General features: G+C 31.3%; 7 non-coding genes across 7 annotated transcripts; all 7 read right to left on the bottom strand.

Moving 5' to 3' along the window:
* Positions 1–404: 404 nt before the first annotated feature.
* Positions 405–476, bottom strand: Trnap-agg. Its single transcript has one exon. It is a non-coding gene; the product is annotated as a tRNA-Pro (tRNA).
* Positions 477–10508: 10032 nt separating this feature from the next.
* Positions 10509–10580, bottom strand: Trnap-cgg. Its single transcript has one exon. It is a non-coding gene; the product is annotated as a tRNA-Pro (tRNA).
* Positions 10581–10949: 369 nt separating this feature from the next.
* Positions 10950–11023, bottom strand: Trnan-guu. The gene has a single exon. It is a non-coding gene; the product is annotated as a tRNA-Asn (tRNA).
* Positions 11024–11158: 135 nt separating this feature from the next.
* On the bottom strand, positions 11159–11229 carry Trnap-ugg. The gene has a single exon. It is a non-coding gene; the product is annotated as a tRNA-Pro (tRNA).
* Positions 11230–11926: 697 nt separating this feature from the next.
* Positions 11927–11998, bottom strand: Trnal-aag. Its single transcript has one exon. It is a non-coding gene; the product is annotated as a tRNA-Leu (tRNA).
* Positions 11999–12404: 406 nt separating this feature from the next.
* Trnap-ugg lies at positions 12405–12476 on the bottom strand. The gene has a single exon. It is a non-coding gene; the product is annotated as a tRNA-Pro (tRNA).
* A 245-nt stretch (positions 12477–12721) lies between these two features.
* On the bottom strand, positions 12722–12792 carry Trnal-aag. The gene has a single exon. It is a non-coding gene; the product is annotated as a tRNA-Leu (tRNA).
* Between the last annotated feature and the right edge of the window lie 1078 nt (positions 12793–13870).

Here is a 13870-nt window from a genome sequence, read left to right as displayed (position 1 = left end):
GACCTCCCGCACCCTAAGCGGAAATAATACCCCTAGACCAACAAGCCCGCGGTACACTCAACAAACACATTTTACACATGATTTGCCACTTACGTTTATTATCTAAGCCAAAATCATACTCCTAGACCAACTAGCCACAGGTTCTATAAAGTGCGTGTTTGTGCTGCATCCAATGTACAACATTGTAGTACCCAACGCTGTACCCCCATGTAATACATAATATGCGCTCGAATTGAAAGAAATGCCCACGCTCGTCCAGGATTTGAACCCGGGACCTACCCACCCAAAGCGAAAATCATACCCCTAGACCAACAAACCACATGTTCTACCCAGTGCGTGTTTGTGTTGCATCCAATGTTCAACATTGTAGTAAATAATATGTGTCCGAATTTAAAGAAAAGTCCGGGCTCGTCCGGGATTTGAACCCGGGACCTCCCGCACCCTAAGCGGAAATCATACCCCTAGACCAACGAGCCACGCGGTATACTCAATAAACACATTTTACACATGAGTTGCCACTTACGTTTATTATCTAAGCCAAAATCATACCTCTAGACCAACTAGCCACGGGTTCTATCCAGTGCGTGTTTGTGTTGCATCCAATGTACAACATTATAGTAAATAACATATTCTCGATCCAATATACTGTTGGGCACCGCGTTGATGAACAGAAAGAGCTGTTGGCGCCGCTATATGCAAATCGGTGTTGTTGCTCTGGACCTTCCGGAGTTCCTGAAACTTACTTGCTGAAAATACTTGAGATTGATAAATGAAAAGACTATTTCAAAAACTTCACTTTATTTCACTTTAAGTACAAGGAACTCGGAGGTATTGGAAGAGAAGTGTTTGCCCGGCGACCGACAGATTAAGACTGATTTATTTCATAATTATTAAAACTAAAATCCTTTGAAACGTAGTGGGGATTTGTCTCGAATATTCTATGCAACGAAAAGGACAAGTAATGAATTTAGCTGATTAAACAAAATGTTATTCATGCGAACTTGGTGAGAATTGTTAACTAGGCGGAATGTCGATAATATGATCTTGCTGAGATTTGTCGACGTAGATTTATGATTTCGTGAGAGAATGTGTAATGTCAGCTACTACGCAATAGTCTGAGAAAAGTTAATATGAACCGTTAATATCAGCTAAAGCTCAGGGGTTCTAAGATTTCAGTCTGGACTTGTTAGGAATCTAATATTATGACAGTGGTTAGCAACTTGTAATATCAGGGGTGTACAACACCTCCCTCGCCAATGTAGCGACTCAGGGCGCTACCGTAAAAAAACTGACACCAAAGACAAAAAAAAAAACATTATTCAATTCAAGAAAATAAATAACAAAAATCGCAACAATTCATTAGATTTGACTAAAAAGTATTAAATATCACGAAAAGGGAAAAAAAAAATTTGACCATCCATAGTTTGAAATTAATCTTGAATATTCTTAAATTTATTTAAATTGAAAATAGAATTAATGTGGAATGGTTCATTTTCTTTCTAATATTACTATAAAATTTAAAATTTATTCAAGATTTTTCTAAATTTACCTAAAACTTGAAATAATTACTTATTAAACATTAACTGAATCATTAACTTTTGCAATAAAATCTAAATTAATACTTGAATTTGTTTAGGTAAATTTAAAATTACAATTATTATTTAATTCAAGGAGTCATTATCAAAATTATGTTCACTATTTGTATACTACATTAAAAAAAATCAATAAAAGCAATTGATAATCAATAATCAATAATCAATAATTAATATTCAATAATCAATTGTCAATAATTAATAATTAATAATCAATATTCAATCAATCAATAATTGATAACTAATAATCAATAAGTCAACAATGGATTTTTTTTGGAAATCAATAATTAATGATTGATTATCAATAATCTATTATGCTATATTTAATAATCATAAATCAACTATTTAAATTTAATAAGAATGTAATAAATTCAAAATTATCCCTTAAAAATTGATAATGATATGATAATTACGAAAGATTGTAAGGTTCAACTTATAATTAATTTATGTTTGTAGTAGAAAATTAAAATTTTAATATCTATTTCATATATTATACAACTAAGATAAAACTATATGATATATTATTTTCTAATTTATTGCAGGATTTGGACTTTCTCTTCTCAATTCTATATCATTACTTACATTTCCTTCGATATTGGTATTGGTTTCATTGATAGTTCTTTTAAAAATATTTCTTATGATCGATTTGAATTTAAATACGATAAAAGCTAAAATTATTAATGAAATTGGTATTATCCAATAAAAAATATGGTTTGATCTTAGTTGTACTTCCTCTAAATCAATATTTGAATTTCGTTTAAAATCTTCTATGTTTTTACTTAATTTATATAATTCTTTTATTACGTCTTTATGTTCTAAATTCTTTATATACTTTGGTATTTGTGGTACAGTATTATTATGTATTTCCATATTTATAATATTACTCATATTTACTTTTGAAATATAGTTAAGTTGGGTTGTAATTGAGCTTTTAAAATTTTCTTTTGTATGCAATTTTGTAAATCTATTTTGTGCTTTACAGCCTGGTTTTAATTTTAATTTCCCGATTTGTGACAAAAGTATTGATTTTCTTGTATTGTTGCAACTTATATCAATAATGTCTTTACTTGGAAAAATATAGATCCATGAATTTGGAAAAGATAATTGCAAAAATAATGGATGAGTAATATTAAAAATTCTCTTATTGCATGTTGAAGGTACATTCAAATTTGGAAGAAATAGTTCTATTTCACATTCATTATTATGACCATTATAAATAGATATAGGTTTATTTTGTTCACAAATTAATTTTTCATCCAGTTTTATACAACTATTTAAATATAATTCGTTACAAAAAAAATACTCGTGTATATCGGAATCTATCACTATTATATGCTCTTTTGGAATTAAAACAGAATAAATATTTTGATGTATTAACTTTGGAATTACTGAAATTTTATAAACATTATAATTTTTTGGTGTAATAATCGGAATTATCAATAGAAATTTTAATTTATTATTAAAGAAATATATATGAGTTTCAATGGATTTATATAATTTTTGAATATTTAGTGATTGTACATCAAAAGGTAATCTAAGAGCTATAGGTAAATTAAATTTATGTGTTGTAATTCTTTATAAAAAATTTTGTTCGAAAAACATATGGATGTAATTTGCCTTCCATAGATTTATAATAATTTCAACGATTTTGATTGTGTTACTTGGTATTCATTTATAATATTTGTGAACAATATAAAGACACTATTCAGAGTTGTTATGATATTATTGGTTTTAACATCTTTTCCAATTCATAAAATTTATTTGTGTTTTCTGTTAATTGTTTTGAAACATAATTCATATTTTCTGTACTGTTTTGAAAATAAGCTAATTGAGACTCAAAAATAGATGATTGTTGCTTTGCAAGTTCTAGAATATGATTTTGATTATTTTGTAAAGTTTTAATTTGGGCATCGTAATAAATAGCATCATCTTCATTTAATGTACCAAAAAGTGTTTTAGATATAGAACCAATAATATTCACTAAAGCTCTTTTTGATATTCTGTTATCTATTCCTAGCATTTTTTGAATCAATTTATTTTGAATTTGAATGTTGTTACAATCTACTTCCATTTGTTTTAATATTGTATGGCATTCTAAAATTTTGGAGACATTGCAAAGTTCTTTTGTTTGATCATAAATATTAATAATGTATTTAAATTGTGTTCTAAATTCTGATAAATCTACATACGTTAATAGTTTCCATTTAGAATTATATAAATTAATTGTTGTAACATGTTCGTAATAAAATCCCGAGTAGTTTGTCATTTGTTCCATTTCGTAGTCAGGTTCGAGTTGTCCGTAAGCCAAAAATATCATACTGAGGATAATTATAATATTCATTCCTAAAATAGATAGAGATAGATTAAAATTGGTTGTTTTTTGAAATTAATTCACACGGGGTGGAAGAAAAAGAAAGTATAGTAAAACAATAAAAGGAAATATAGTTGTTCTATCCATGTGTAAGGGGGTTCGCATATTAAAAAATATACTCTGGTTTCATGGAATTAGAACGTCGGCACTCCAAAACTATCTTAGAGTGGCGACACCAATCAATTTGGTCAATAAGGGTTTTTGAAGTTCAATATATAATTCACTTCGTTTTTTTTTTCATAACATATATAATTATGTATCATAATAAGGTTTGAATTCTTTAATTCACCATGTAAATATAACTTTAGGTATTCAAATAATTTTAAAAGTACCATATCATTAATAATACCATTAATATTAAATAATGATAGCTTTGATTATTAATCTGTTTAAACAATATGTTGAAATTACTTTGCTGCATTAACTAAGATCAACATTCCCAAATAATATGTTGAAAATATGTATCGCAAACCAAAATATGTACCAATAGTACGTTGGCAGTAAAACACCGCTGTCACAACGACCAAATAATATGTTGAAAAGAAAAAAAAATGAAAAAATTGGTATGCTAAGACACAAAAATACTATTGGTTTGGTGTGAAGATTTTCAATTTATTATTATGTACTTGTACAGGTTTGTTATTAATAAGTATGGTACTGTTTATATCATCTGTTTTTAATATATTTTAAGGACCTTTAAATAATGGCATTAATTTTTTGCATTTTCTGGGGTACGGTGTTTCATCTCTAAGTAATACTAGGTCGTCTATTTTGAATAATTTTGGATTCGAATTTCTATCATAATATTCTTTAGATTTTTCTTTATTTTTTATAAGATTTTCACGTGCCTTAAAATTCGCCTGTTGTAATCTAGATTTCAGTTCGTTCGTATATATGTCATAATTGTACAGTATGTCGTTTTTCTTATTAATAAATAAAGGTAATTCAATTTTTCGTCCAAATAGTAGTTCAAAGGGTGTGTAATTTGTTGACTTATGAATAGTTGTATTATGAATAAAAATTGCATATTTAACACATTTATCCCAATTGGTTTGCGTACTATTGATATATGATCTAATATTTTGTATGAGATCCCTATGCATGCGTTCACAAGCGCCGTTAGATTCTGGTCTGTATGGTGATGTAGTAATTTTTTTGATTTTTAAAAGTTTACAAACGTCTTTAAATAGATTACTAGTAAAAGTTGTTCCTAAATCTGACAAAACTTTTTTGGGAATACCATATTTAAAAATAATTTCTGATACAAAAGCTTCTGCAACTGTAGCGCTTTCTTGATTTGGAATAGGTATTGCGCCCGCAAACTTGGTCAAATCACAAATAAAAGTTAAAAGGTATTTATTCTGATAATCTGAAATGGGATATGGTCCGCATAAATCTATACAAACTTTTTCGAAGGGTTCCTTAGCAGTAGTTGTGATTATCATGGGCTCTTTAATTTTCCGGGATACTTTATTTTTTTGACATTCTACACATGTACTTATAAAATTTTTGATCTGTCTTCTCATTTTTGGCCACTTGTAAAAATTTCTAATTTTGTTATAAGTTTTTCTAGTGCCTAAATGACCACCATTAATTTGAGAAATATGTAAATCATGCAAAACTTTTTCTATTTCATCTTTTGTTAAATTTTCAATTATTTTATCTAAATAAATTTCGATTTTAATATTTGTATCTTTAAAAATATATCTTAGCATCATTCTAAAATCTTCGTAAGAAAGGTGACAAAAATTTGGAAACTGAATTGGATTAGGAATTGCCAAATAATTTATGTTCTTCTCTAACAAATATTTCTTTAAATTACATAAACAATAAAAAAATCAGCTAGTTTTGGCTGTGAAATTTCGTCATTAACAATAGAATATATTATGTGGTTAGATGAAGATTGAATGTCTATAAAGTTTTGTTTATCTGCATCATTATTTTTTTCTAAAATGTTTTTATGTTCGAAAAGATCAAATAGACTTTGTACTTTTTCAGATACTTTTGAGGTCTTTGATACAAATATTAAAACATTTTGATTTTTAGTTATTGAAGTAATGAAATTGTTATTATTCTCTACTATGTTCATATTAAAAATAATTTTTTTATTTACGGTATCTAAAAATGTCTGATAATCATCGCTTGGTGTAGTGGCTAAAAATGTAAACTTTGTATTTTCTTGTATTTTGCAATTTTATCATTTGCAATTCGAAAAATGATCTAGATAAACTGTCTGCATTTGTATTTGTTTTTCCTGCTTTATAAATAATTTCAAATTCAAACTCTTCTAGGGTTAGTCGCCAACGCATTTGTCTAGAATTCGGATTTTTACAATTATACAAATATATCAAAGGCATATGATCGGTATATAATTTGAAAGGTTTTCCGTATAAGTAAGGTCTAAAATGATTAACACTCCAAACTATTGCTAATAATTCTTTATCTATTGTGGAATAATTTAATTCGTTTTTATTCAATGTTCTAGATGCGTATGAAATTGGAAGATCAGAACCGTTTACATTCTGAGATAAAACTGCTCCTATAGCTACGCCACTGGCGTCTGTTGTTACTGAAAATCTTCTCTATTAAATTCGGGTATTGTAAAATTGGAGGATTTATTAATTTTTCTTTTAATGTATTAAATGAAATTTCACATTGTTCGGACCAAATGAATTTTGAATTTTTCTTTAATAATTTTGTTAACGGATTCGCTATTTTTGAATAATCTTTTATAAATTTCCTATAATAACCTGATAATCCTAAAAATATTTTAATTCCTTTGGGGTTTGATGGCGTTTTAAATTCACTAACTGCTCTAATTTTTTCAGGGTCTGGTAATACACCGTCTGCGCTAATAACATGACCTAAATATGAAATTTCGTGCATTAAAAACTTACATTTATCTGGCTGCAATTTTAAATTATGTTCTCTTAATTTTTGAAATACTTCTACTAGATTATCATTATGTTCTATTAATGTTTTTCCGTAAACGATTATGTCATCCATATAAACTAGTGTTCTATACTAATCGTTAAATCGGTAATCGTTTGTATTCGAAATGACCTAAATCTGTTGAAAATGCAGTTTTTTCTCTATCTTCTTTATTTAAAAGTACTTGATGAAAACCCTGTGCTAAATCTAACGTTGTGAAAAATCTTGAATTACCTAATTGATCAATTATATCTGTAATATTGGTAAAGGAAATGCGTCTGACTTGTTACTGAGTTTAATTTTCGGAAATCTACACAAATTCTCCATTTTTTATTACCTTGACTATCTGGTTTCTTAGGAACTACAATAAGAGGAAAATTCCAAGACTTTGTGATTTTTGAATAATATCATTTTCTAACATTTGGCTAATTTGATTTTTAATTTCCTGTTTGTGAACGTGAGGTAATCTATATGGTTTAATATGAATTGGTTTGACGTCTTTCTCTACGGGTATGCTATGTGTTAAAATTTCGGTATGTGTTAACTTATCATTTCCAAAAAAAAATCATTAAAGTTTCGACAGATACGTAAAATTTGTTCTTTTTCTAAATGAGTCATGTGTTCAGTTCTAATCAAATTTAAAACATTTTGAATTCTTTCGTTCTTATTTACGATTGGTTGAAAATTATTTGTATTATTAGAAGATTTTGTAAATAAACATGTTAAATCAATATCTGAATTATTATCGGATTTTGTGTTTTCCTTTCTAAAATTTCGTAATTATCTAAATTTTCAAAGATTATGTCACTTTCACTTAAAATTTGTTCTGATTGTGTTGGATTAATAACATTTATATGTACAAAATTTTGATTCGGTTCGACTATGCAATTTCCAATAATTAAACCTGAACTTAAACATTTTGATAAGCATACTTTTGGTTCGCTAAAATTAATTTTTACTTGTAAAATTTTTTCAACTCTAGGTGGTATGACATAATCTTTTGAATTAAATAATTTTGCACAAATATTTTCATTTTCAAAATTTAACATGACTGTTTTGGATTCTATATCTATATTTGCTTTAAATTTGGTTAAAAAATCTTTCCCTATAATGCCTATTTCCCTAGTTGGTAGGTCTCTTACAACTTGGAATGGAAATTCGGTTTCTTGCCCATTAAAATTTAGTCCTAAAAATACCGCTCCTAAAGTTTTAATTGTATGGTTTGTTATACCGCCAATTTCTATACTCAATTTCGTGTAAATGGTCGAATCCAAATCTAATTGTTTTAAATCTATCAGTGAAATGTCGCTACCTGTGTCAACTAAAAATTTTGAAAAAGTATCATTTGTGTTAGTAGTGGATAATTGAATAATATCAAAAGTTCTTGAATTATTTAAGAGAAAACTATTTGGAACTTGAGTTTTTATTTCGTTAATGCCCTTGTCGAAACGGGCCCCAATCCGTTTTTTGAAGTTGTTGTCTGAGGTTGTGGTTCTTGGTTGTTCGTTTCTTGAATTTGTTCATTTGTGCTATCTGTCTGACAGTAATATGCCTGTCTGTTTTCATTTGTAGGAATAAAAGATTTTGGTGGATTATAACTATTATTTCTTGGATAAAAACTTTTTCGGCTTGGATTTCTACATTCTTGAATTAAATGCCCCGGTAATTTACAGTAGCTACAAAATTTATTATTATTATTAGTACCATTATTTTTGTTCGTTGAATATTTATTATTATTTTGATTTAAAAAGCATTGTGGAGATATATGTCCGCGTTTTTTACAAGTAAAGCAGATAACATTGTTGGAATTTGGATTTCTAAAACGAAATTGATTGTTAGTAAATTTTGTCGCGTTTCTAATGTTTTCTTCTTCTATGGCGAAATTATTTGCTTCAGAGATACTAGTGAATCTACAACATTTTACTAGAGTTCTTATGGGTTCTCTAAGACCATTTTCAAAAGCTTTTATGCCTACTTCAGTAAATGTTGTTTGCGTTCTGTCAGCTGAGTCTTGTCCTAGTAAGTTTATGTTTGAGTAATAAATTTGTCGTAATAGTTCTTCTATTTTGTCTCCAAAACTTTTTACAGATTCATTATATGTTTGTTTTAAACTACTCATTTCAGATAATAAACTTGCAATAGGTCTTTTTACCGAATATTCTTTTGTTAAAAAAGCTTTTAAATTTTTCCATGATTCTATTTTCATAAATTGAATTTTTGCTAAAATATTTTTGTCTAATTTTAGTTTTATAATGGTAAGCAATTTTTCCGCTTCTGTAGGTGTTAAATCAGTATTTAATGAATTACATGCCGTAACAAATGCAGGGAGCATTGAAGGTTCTCCGTCAAAAGTTGGAATTAGAGAATTGCCGTTTGTAAACAAAATCTTGTATCAGAAATTGATTCAATTGTGCTACTCATCATTATGTATTTGATTGAAAAGGAAAAAAAAGAAAAAAATTTAAGAAAAATACAGTAAAACAGAAGCGCAAAAATTTACAATATACAAAATATTTAAATTTAGTTTACTAACTTGGAATCCTTCTGAATATTTTCCTTTTGGCCTGGTACTTGTAGTAGTTCAAGGGACTTGCAATGTTGCACTAACACTCGAATATGCACTGAAATTTTCTAACACTTTTATTTTTTGATTTTATAACTTTTCACTTTTCTTCCACGGGTTCTATCCAGTGCGTATTTGTATTGCATCCAATGTACAACATTGTAGTAAATAATATGTTATCGATCCAATATACATTATTGTAGTGAATAATATGTGCTCGAATTTAAAGAATTATCCGAGCTCGTCCGGAATTTAAACCCGGGACCTCCCGCACCCAAAACAGAAATCATACCCCTAGACCAACTAGCCGCCGGTTTCACCAGTTCGTGTTTGTGTTGAATACAATGTACAACATTGTAGTAAATAATATATTTTCGATCCAGTATACAATATTGTAGTAAATAATATGTACTCGAATTTAAAGAAATGTCTGGGCTCGTCCGGGATTTGAACCCGGGACATCCCGCACCTTAAGCAGAAATCATACCCCTAGACCAACGAGCGACATATTCTACCCAGTGCGTCTTTGTGTTGCATCCAATGTACAACATGCCACGGGTTCTACTTAATAACACATTTTACACATGATTTGCCACTTACGTTTAATATCTAAGCCAAAATCATACCCCTAGATCAACTAGCCACGGGTTTTATCCAGTGCGTGTTTGTGTTGCATACAATGTACAACATTGTAGTAAATAATATGTTCTCGATCCAATACACATTATTGTAGTAAATAATATGTAGACCAACGAGCCGCCGGTTTCACCCAGTGCGTGTTTGTGCTGGATACACTGTACAACATTGTAGTGAATAATATTTTTCGATCCAATATACAATATTGTAGTAAATAATATGTACTCGAATTTAAAAAAAATGCGGGACCTCCCGCACCCTAAGCGGAAATCATACCCCAAGACCAGCGAGCCACGCGGCCTACTCGAAAAACTCTATACCAACGAGCCACGGGTTATACCCAGTGCGTGTTTGTGTTGGATCCAATGTACAACATTGTAGTAAATAATAGGCACTCGAATTTAAAGAAATGTCAGGGCTCGTCCGGGATTTGAACCCGGGACCTCCCGCACCCGAAGCGGGAATCATACCCCTAGACCAACGAGCCACGGTTTGTACCCACTGCGTATTTGTGTTGCATCCTATGTACAACATGCCACGGGTTCTACTCAATAAACCACATTTTACACATGATTTGCAACTTACGTTTAATATCTAAACCGAAATCATAACCCCAGTCCAACAAGCCACGGGTTTATCCAGTGCATGTTTGTGTTGGAACCAATGTACAACATTGTTGTAAATAATATGTTCTCGATCCAATATACAATACTGTAGTAAATAATATGTGCTCGAATTTAAAGAAATGTCCGGGCTCGTGTAAACTACATATATGATGAATAATATAATCATCAAATACTATTGGGTATAAACAATATGCATTGAATATTCCAGAGTATAAATAATAACTACTTTACGCCCCCGGGTGGGCTCGAACCACCAACCTTTCGGTTAACAGCCGAACGCGCTAGCCAATTGCGCCACGGAGGCTCTTATCGCTTCTTGATAATAGTAACACATCTCAATAAACACATTTTACACATGATTTGCCCATTGCGTGTTTGTGTTGGATCCAATGTACAACATTTTAGTAAATAATAGGCACTCGATTTTATAGAAATGTCAGGGCTCGTCCGGGATTTGAACCGGGACCTCCCGCACCCAAAGCGGGAATCATACCCCTAGACCAACGAGCCACGAGTTGTACGCCCCCGGGTAGGTTCAATCCACCAACCTTTCGGTTAAACTTTAAATATTACTAATGAAAAGGCGTTTGTTCGTTACTTAATTAACTAACCTATATTTACATTTAATAATCACTTATCCTAAAACATTGCTTATTCTAACATGGAACTTATATCTACACTAATCTGTAACCCATGTTGCATCCAATGTACATCATTGTAGTAAATAATATGTACTCGAATTCAAAGAAATGTCCGGGCTCGTCCGGGATTTGACAAAAAAACCCGGGACCTCCGCCCCCAAGCGGAAATCATACCCCTAGACCAACGAGCGACATACTCTACCCAGTGCGTGTTTGTGTTTCATCCAATGTACAACATTGTAGTAAATAGTATGTGCTCGAATTTAAAGGAACCTCCCAGACCCTAAGCGGAAATTATACCCCAAGACCAGCGAGCCACGCGGTCTACTCAATAAACCTCTATACCAACGAGCCATGCGCTATACTCAATAAACACATTTTACATATGATTTGCCACTTACGTTATTATCTAAGCAAAAAATCATACCCCTAGACCAACTAGCCACGGGTTCTATCCAGTGCGTATTGTATTGCATCCAATGTACAACATTGCAGTAAATAATATGTTCTCGATCCAATGTACAACATTGTAGTAAATAATATGTACTCGAATTTAAAGAAATGTCTGGCTCGTCCGGGATTTGAACCCGGGACATCCCGCACCTTAAGCAGAAATCATACCCCTAGACCAACGAGCGATATATTCTATCCAGTGCGTCTTTGTGTTGCATCCAATGTACAACATGCCACGGGTTCTACTTAATAAACACATTTTACACATGATTTGCCACTTACGTTTAATATCTAAGCCGGAATCATAACCCTAGACCAACAAGCCACGAGTTTTATTCAGTGCGTGTTTGTGTTGGAACCAATGTACAACATTGTTGTAATTAATATGTTTTCGGTCCAATATACAATACTGTAGTAAATAATATGTGCTCGAATTTAAAGATATGTCCGGGGCTCGTCCGGTATTTATCCCGGTATCTCCCGCACCCAAAGCGGGAATCAGACCCCTAGACTGCCCACTGCGTGTTTGTGTGTGGATCCAATGTACAACATTGTAGTAAATAATAGGCACTCAAATTTAAAGAAATGTCCGGGCTCGTCCGGGATTTGAACCCGGGACCTCCCGCACCCAAAGCGGGAATCATACCCCTAGACCAACGAGCCACGAGTTGTACGCCCCCGGGTAGGTTCAATCCACCAACCTTTCGGTTAAACTTTAAATATTACTAATGAAAAGGCGTTTGTTCGTTACTTAATTAACTAACCTATATTTACATTTAATAATCACTTATCCTAAAACATTGCTTATTCTAACATGGAACTTATATCTACACTAATCTGTAACCCATGTTGCATCCAATGTACATCATTGTAGTAAATAATATGTACTCGAATTCAAAGAAATGTCCGGGCTCGTCCGGGATTTGAACCCGGGACATCCGCACCTTAAGCAGAAATCATACCCCTAGACCAACGAGCCACGCGGTATACTCAATAAACACATTTTACACATGAGTTGCCACTTACGTTTATTATCTAAGCCAAAATCATACCTCTAGACCAACTAGCCACGGGTTCTATCCAGTGCGTGTTTGTGTTGCATCCAATGTACAACATTATAGTAAATAACATATTCTCGATCCAATATACTGTTGGGCACCGCGTTGATGAACAGAAAGAGCTGTTGGCGCCGCTATATGCAAATCGGTGTTGTTGCTCTGGACCTTCCGGAGTTCCTGAAACTTACTTGCTGAAAATACTTGAGATTGATAAATGAAAAGACTATTTCAAAAACTTCACTTTATTTCACTTTAAGTACAAGGAACTCGGAGGTATTGGAAGAGAAGTGTTTGCCCGGCGACCGACAGATTAAGACTGATTTATTTCATAATTATTAAAACTAAAATCCTTTGAAACGTAGTGGGGATTTGTCTCGAATATTCTATGCAACGAAAAGGACAAGTAATGAATTTAGCTGATTAAACAAAATGTTATTCATGCGAACTTGGTGAGAATTGTTAACTAGGCGGAATGTCGATAATATGATCTTGCTGAGATTTGTCGACGTAGATTTATGATTTCGTGAGAGAATGTGTAATGTCAGCTACTACGCAATAGTCTGAGAAAAGTTAATATGAACCGTTAATATCAGCTAAAGCTCAGGGGTTCTAAGATTTCAGTCTGGACTTGTTAGGAATCTAATATTATGACAGTGGTTAGCAACTTGTAATATCAGGGGTGTACAACACCTCCCTCGCCAATGTAGCGACTCAGGGCGCTACCGTAAAAAAAACTGACACCAAAAGACAAAAAAAAACATTATTCAATTCAAGAAAAATAAATAACAAAAATCGCAACAATTCATTAGATTTGACTAAAAAAGTATTAAATATCACGAAAAGGGAAAAAAAAATTCAATCCCCAATGCGTTTGAACAGTAATCTTGAATATTCTTAAATTAGCTTTTAGATTTAAATTGAAAATAAAAGATGGAATTAGAAAATGAAATGGAAGTTCAATTTTCTTTAACTAATAATTCTATAAAATTATAAATTTAT

The sequence above is a fragment of the Ctenocephalides felis genome, unplaced genomic scaffold, assembly GCF_003426905.1.
Source record: "Ctenocephalides felis isolate EL2017-DRISC unplaced genomic scaffold, ASM342690v1 CF-g0.4_SCAFFOLD_02461, whole genome shotgun sequence".
Taxonomy (NCBI): Eukaryota; Metazoa; Arthropoda; class Insecta; order Siphonaptera; family Pulicidae; genus Ctenocephalides; species Ctenocephalides felis.
Note: the sequence above shows the minus strand (reverse complement) of the source record. Positions and strands in the feature narration are given on the sequence as shown.